Consider the following 7,802-nt stretch of genomic DNA (forward strand, 5'->3'; position numbering starts at 1 on the left):
TCCTTCCTTCCTTCCTTCCTTCCTTCCTTCCTTCCTTCCTTCCTTCCTTCATCTTTTCTCCCCTCAGAGAGTCTCCCTTAAAATTTCTTGCAGGGCTCATTTAGTGGTCATGAACTTCTTTAATTTTTGTTTGTCTGGGAACCTTTTAATTTCTCCTTCTATTTTGAATGACAGCCATGGTGGATAAAGAATTAGTGGCTGCATATTTTTCTGATCATCACATTGAATATATCCTGTGTAGCCAGTTTTAACTAAAGCACATTTATTGAAAGAATACCCGGGGAGCACAGAATTTGTGGGATACCAGAAGACAAGTCTGAATAGGCATGAAGAAGCAAAGTCTGAAAGAAACCAGTGATCATTTTGAGTACATTATATTATAAACTTCCTCATAATAATGTCACCTTTCAAAGAGTAGGAAAAACATCTCAGCAACAGAAATATATACAATGACCATAACTGACCATAAATTAGATTATATTAAGGATTTAAAAAATCAGTATGAAAAACACAAAACTCTGAATAAAAAAGTATGTAAGGAAATGAGCAGACAATGCACAGAGGAAGAAACCTAAATGTCTACTGTGTGTATATATGTGTGTGTGTGTGTGTGTGTGTGTGTGTGTGTGTGTGTGTGTATGAAAATGGAAGTGTACCACTTACATGCTGCTGTTGGTAGTATAGACTTGTTAAACAACTTTGTATAGTGACTTGGAAGTATCTGGTAATGCTGAAGAAACTTTCTACCTCTAGATATGAACTTTTCAGAAGGTCTTATACATGTTTATGTGGAGACATGTATAAGAATGCTTATGGTGGCTTTTTATGTAAAGGCAATAATATCAAAAAGCATAAATACCCATAAACAGGACAAACAATAAATTATTTTTGTATGTTCATATAAAGGGAGATTTTCAAAGAGAGAAAATTAAACTAGAGTTACTATGGATAAATTTTCAAAATATTAGTTGTAGAACAGTGTGTGGCATTTGAGCTGTGGACAAAAGCCAAAGCGTGTTTCTTCTTTCTCTCAGGAAAACTTTTAAAGCCTTTGGACTAATTAAATCAGGCCCACCCAATTATCCAGGATAATTTCCTCCTCTCCTCCTTGCTTAGAGTCAACTGATTAGAGACTCCAAATACATCTGCAAAATCCAATCTCAGCATATCCAGACAGGGATTCCATTGAGTCACTGGAAACTATGTCCTAGCCAAGTTGACATCTCAAGAAAGTCATTACAATGAGATTAATAAAATACTTAAAGCTTTTATGAATGAGAATGGGAAACTAGATTTTTCTACAATATCACTGGGCAGTTTGGGGACATGTTGGATTGGGAGTGGGTACCTGATATTGGTAGCATCTAGTGAACATTCAGAAAATAATTATTGAATGAAGGAATTAATATGTTTGGGTGAGCAGCCCCTTGGGGAAAAGGGAAAAAGCAGCCCCTTGTGGGGTACCTTTGTGAAGTTATTGCTGGGGAGAACATAGTTAAAAGAACTATGTCAGGTTTAAGTATTCTTTTCTTCAGGCTTCAGTCATGCTGTGTCAAGAACAAGGCTTTCACACTGCCTCCAAAACATTTTCCTTTTCATATTTTCATAAAGAAAACATTTTCCCTTTTCATTCCTTTTCATAAGGGAAAAGTCTCTCCATCCATTTTCTGTGTCATACCAGTATTTTGTTAGATGTTAATAGGTATTCTGTAAAAACAGGTTCTAAAGTAAAACAAATTTGACAAAACAAACAAACAAACAAAAATGCAAACACACCAGGATAAGTCAGGTAACAACCAGTAAATCTTATAGTTTAAAACAACTAAGGTTTATTTATCACTCACAAGTGTTCCTTGTGGGTCAGATGCAGCCTCTGGTCTGTGTCACTGTTTTTATTTTGAAAGCAATTGGGCAGAGAAGCCCCTTGGAACAGTGGGATACTTTCATGTTGCTGTCACTGAGGTAGAAAAGGGCCTAGGCAGCACCCTTTGGCTCTTAATGCCTGTGTCTAGAAGTGACACATATCATTTTTGGTCACATTTCATTAGTCAAATCAAGTTCATGGCCCAGCCTGATCTGAAGAGAACAGAGACAATGATATCTCCTGCAGAAAGGTAGACATAATACAGTCCACCACAGAGCTTCACAGAGCCTAGAAAGTGCTAAAATGCATGATAAATAACAATGAACACTGAATCTCCTGACAATCTGTTGAAAACAGTATTAACCAATTTGTTAGACTACAGACAGAACCTTTTCCTATTATTGAGAGGGCTGTGTAGTATAGGTAGTTCAATGCATGGACTCTGATGTCATGCTGCGTCAGTTCAGATTTCACACGTGATTAACTAGAGGCCTTGGGTTAAGTTCTTAGCTTTCTTCACCTTCAGTTCCCTCAGTAACATTTCTTATCTGATGGGTGTTAGGGTGTTAAATGCACATAATCACTTATTCACTTCCTGGCAGATTATGAACCAATAAAACTCAGCTAACATTTTATGGGGTTCTGAGGAACACTGAAAAACAATGTTCTGGAGTTTTGTGTCATTAGTTCATGAAATAGAAGCTTCTATTCCACTGGTTTAAATATCAAAAGTTCTGTGTGTGGTAGTAGATAAGGGTCACATGAGGAATTGATCAAGGCTATTGAAGAAATCAGAATGAGCAAGACAAGGGGGTTGGTATAGGGCAGGAAATGAGGGTAGTAGGGCAGCCAGAAAGACTGACCTGTTCCATTATAGCTTGGAGAGCCAGCAAAATGGAGTCTTTTGAAACTTTCCTTAAAACACTCAATAAATTCCAGGCAGTACAGATAGGGTTATAATAGAAGAATAATTGATTATTCTTCATCATCAGAGTGCTGAAAATTTAAAGGGGCAACATGATAGTTGCCTAATGACCAGTACACATATTGATTGAATGCTCTGGAATCACATTTTACAGTCGGCCAGTTGTGTCAAGCACCACTAGCTATACCATAGGAGTATTTGTTTTTTTCTAATGATTTTTATGGTCTTTTCATGTTTGAAAATAATAGCTGAAAGTTTAGATAAAAGCACATAGATAGCCAAACTTACTTTTTGTAATATACTTGGGAATATTGTTAATTTCTCTTATTTAATTTAATCAACAGTTAAAAATTTTTAAATTATGTATAAAGATGTAAATGTACGTGGCTGACTAGGAGTTGTCTTCAAGAATGTTGCTACACAGAATTATAGATTCCTATAATTATTATGAGTTGAAGACATTTTTATAATGGAATAAATGAATAATTTGAATTTATTTAGAATTTAAGATATTGCTTATTTTTATGGTAAGGTTGATTAAAATTTTATAATACTCTTATATAATTTCCAAATAAACAAAACATTCTTTGCACCCATTCCCTCAAAATAGGAGACCTAGAAAACTAAAATGATTTCTCACAAAAAAATACATATGCTTTTATTTAATGTCCATCAGTAAATTTCTCATGGAATTTAAATTTCTGAACCAAGAGATTAACCTTTATTGAATTGAATAAAATTGAGTAATTTATGTAACAATGGATTCTCCATTGTTCCTGATTAACAATATGTATACCTGTTGTACTCTCAGTTTAAAAGTTTGAGCTTCCTGAGGAACCTACATGGCTCAGTCAGTTGAACATCTGACTCTTGATTTCAGCTCAGGGTGTGGTCCCAGAATCGTGGGATTGCCCCCCAGGTGAGGTTTGAGCTGAGCGTGGAACCTGTCTGAGATTTTCTCTCTCTCCGCCCCTCTCTCCAACTCATGCTCGCTCTCTCTCTCTCTCTCTCTCTCTCTCTCAATTAAAAAAAATGTTTGAGATTCTTTTGAGATTGGGGAACTCAAAAATTCTCAGCAAAAAAGAATTAGAACAGGTGTCCTATTCTTTATCCATAAAATCAAGATAAAACTTAATCATGCTAAAGAAGGGATACCTCAGGTGATCTGGCTCTCTGACAGTCTTTAGCATCAATTGAAGACAAAATAATTACATAATTTTTTATGGAAATATGCAGTCTTCTGTTATGGTTTCCATTCTCAAAAAATTAGTAGATATTATTGTGCCAGATAAACACATGGAAGAAATTCAGATGCCTGAATGTATATTAAAATAATGCTGCACTGTTTATCTCTCAGATGAAATAAACTTAAAAAGAATAATCATTTTGAGGTCTTAGGGGTCAACTTTCATTCAAATATGTTATTTTGTTTTATTTTTTTACAGAAGTTGTGACTATGTATATACACACATATATGTATATATTTCTTACATGTATACACTATACATATTTTCTATTATATACATATATATATGAATTTTCTAACATTCCAAATTTATGAAGAAGGCATTTACTCAGTTATCTCATACCCAAAGTTCATGATAAGCATTTTGAATTGGAGAAGACTCCGAGGGCTCTGTAATTCCTACATCACAGGAGGCACCGGTTAAGATACATAAGCTATAATTTTTGACTTTGTGTCGAGTTTGAAACTCATTTTGAAACTTTCCTTTCTTTTTCTTCTTCTACTCTTTCTTCTTTTTTGGAACTACTACATTTTCCAGGTGTACATTGAACCTTTTGAATTTGATCTATGTCAAATACTTGGTCCTTTTTCCTCCTTTGTTTCCCAGCTAAGCAGAGGGTTGGTAAATGTTTCAACCCTGTGGGTGGATGAATTGACTAAATCATCACTGGAAACTTTTGGCATGTAATTACCATGGCATACATAATGCATTCTGAAAGTATATTATCAAATTTATCCATATTTTAAAAATGATTCTGATCAACACTGAATGATAAATTTACATGTTGAATACTGTAATTATGATCAGGCAACATTTCTTTTTTTGGTGGTGCAATCCATTAGCACATCCCAATACAAAAAAAGCTCTCATGAAAGAGCCTATGTTCAACCTATTGTCTATATAACACCCTTTAATGCTTCACTTTGTAACTCTTGGTATATGTATTTCACACATCTTTTATGAGCATGTGGGGGGCAAGACTGAGATTGTACACATCCTTACACTTTTTAATGTTCATTTTTAAAAAATTTAAAGTCATTAAATTTTTACTTAAGGAATTTTACATGTGATTCCTTCCACTGCCAATCTCTGTAGTTCCTCCAAAGTCAGAATTATAATCTTCAAAATAGCCCTTTTAAAAAGAAGTTTTATTCAATCCACAGTTGTCACTGTCAAGACAGAGTTCTTTCAGTTAGGCTTCTTTGACCTCCACTTGAATATGAACATTCTTCAGAAATTACCCACCTGTAACCTTTGGGATCCAATTTCTTTAATGTAGGACCCTAAAAGTCAAATTCTAGAAAGTAAATTGATTGATATTTTGTCAAATGATCTCAAATTATTATTCTTTAGTTGTTTCTAATATTAAAAAGTCTTCTTACTTTCACCTACTCCATGAGCCTAGCAGAAAACATTATAGGTCTCATTGTCACCGCTGCCAGTGATAGAAGCATAACTTGTGTCTCAATGTAGCTATATTAACAATTTCTGGACACCATGAACAACAGTGTCCATTTCCATCTAGAATGAGGCTTAGAATGTTTCTTAATAGCTCACACCATATCTTGAACTATAAAGGAGCTTGAAAAACATTTGTCAATGAATGAAAGGAGAGAAAATGATAATTTATTATTGGACTTATTCTAAATGTTTGAATATGTTGAAACATTGTATTTGGTTTTAAATTTTTAAAAAGGACAAAATGAAGTTAATGCAAATTCCTGCTCAAATAAAAATATTTTACTCCTCATGTAAAGCCCAGATAACTTAAATAACTAATATGCCTGTAGGAAACAAATAGAAAGTAAAATATTCAGATTAAATATTTACTTTTGAAATTGAAGAATGAATTTATGTATTTAAGTTAAATTTTGATTTTGTATGTCTCATTTTTTCTCATTACCAAATAATTTTTAAAAGACAAAGTTGAGGATTAATAGGGTTTGCGGATTTGGTGATAGATTCTGGACTTGAAGCCAAAGCACTGCTCAAAGTGGGCTGTCCAAAGACATTGGCCTTCTCTGCTTGCTCATTTCTTAGGATTGAATCTCAAAAATGAGGAGTTAAAATGCAAGTATATTATCTTGGGGTGGTAATGGATGTTAACAATGAGCATAATTAAAGATGTTTGCTAAGTATATTATCATACTTTTACAAGGCAAATATGAACAAAGAATGTACTTCTTTGTACAAAGAGGATCTTCTATGAGGACATTAATTATAATGGAAACTTAATCCTAAGGGAAGTATCTTTTAATTTTTTTTTAATTTTCAGAATATTTTGAGAATTTGAGGAAAGGTGTTGCACTCTGATCCATAAAAATAAGGAGTATAAAAAATACATTTTGCAAGTCAATTTTAAGGAGTTCTTGGACTCCCCAAAACTCTTCAATTGGTCTGCTAAAGACACTTTTCCTATTCGACACACCTAGTACTGAGAAGATGGATTAGACCACACATATGCTTCTGGTCTAAGAACTGAAATAATTCTTAGTTCCCTTGATCAAGGCCTAGCTTGTACTCTTTTCATCCTGTCTCACCAGTACAGTATGAGATGAGGCAAAGAGAATCAGAGCCAAGGGTAAAAACAGACCTCTTTCCACAGTCTAGAGCTGAACTGACCTATGGATCCCTTGTAGGTTTTCCTGAAGTGGTAGCAGTAATAGGGAGAGATGGAGGAGGACAGATTACTATGAGTTGCATAAGAGCGAATTAGTCCAAAGAAGCAGGATATAAAACAAAAGAAATACAAAAGATTACCTGAAAATGGACATGTGGCATGGCTGCCACATTTTTTAACCTCTGTTACTAACTAAAAACTTTTTGATGTTAGCACCTTGACCCTGACCCATATCAATGCTATATTTGTTTTTCAGTATGGGTTATAGAAGGTGGGAGCAGACTTTTTTGGTAGATGTTTTGATTATTAGTGCTTTAAGGGATGCCTGATCTTACAGATTTTTGCAGGAAAGACTGGTTGAGTTGGAGGAAAACAAAAGGGGAAGAGAGGGAGGATCTAGTCAATGTTCTAAACTCCAGTGTGCAAATAGGTCATATTCATAAAACTTTCTCTGAGAAATTCTAAGTTAGTATTTCTGGAGGGGGAGCTAGGAATTTGTTCTTTCAATCATTAATCCTTTGTAATTTGATTCTAAGAAGATTTTGATATATGAACAATATTTTGAGAAACACTGGTGTAATGTCCAGGAAGAGTAGGTCTGTCAGAAGTAACCAGGTGTGCATTTGTGGTGACTGTGTGTGTGTGTGTGTGTGTGTGTGTGTGTGTGTGTGCATGTGTTTATGGGAGAGGTGGTTGGGCTTGTTCTAAATGTGAAGTGGCAATCAGAAGGCAGTATTCATTTAGGCAACATTTGTTTACCTGCTGTGCACTTGTCCTTACCCTCATGGGGACTAAATTTTAATGTCAGAAGGAGTCAGACTGTAAACAATACACTTAATAAGTTATATAGTGTGTCAGAAGGAGAAAAATACGATGGGAAAAAAAAAAATAGATCAAGGTAAGGGAATCAGAACTGCCTGAGGGATAAGTTCTAATTTTAAACTGGTAGGCCAGGGATAAGCCTCATTGAGAAGATGATATGTTTTTGCAAAGACACGGTCTTTGAAGAAGGTGAAGAAAATGACCATGAAAATACTTGAGGAAAGAGCATTCCAGAAAGGTCTCACGTGGGTCATCAACAAAAGATTAGTTGGTATGGGACTGGAGCAATAAAATGAGAGGGAAAGTAAAGAATTAACTGGGGTC

General features: G+C 34.7%; 1 pseudogene; it reads right to left on the bottom strand.

Annotated features, from left to right (window-relative positions):
* Positions 1-5,445: 5,445 nt before the first annotated feature.
* LOC121033292 (uncharacterized) lies at positions 5,446-5,570 on the bottom strand (annotated as a pseudogene).
* Positions 5,571-7,802: the final 2,232 nt, after the last annotated feature.

The sequence above is a fragment of the Herpailurus yagouaroundi genome, unplaced genomic scaffold (assembly GCF_014898765.1).
Source record: "Herpailurus yagouaroundi ecotype Mexico unplaced genomic scaffold, PumYag 142, whole genome shotgun sequence".
Lineage (NCBI taxonomy): Eukaryota > Metazoa > Chordata > Mammalia > Carnivora > Felidae > Herpailurus > Herpailurus yagouaroundi.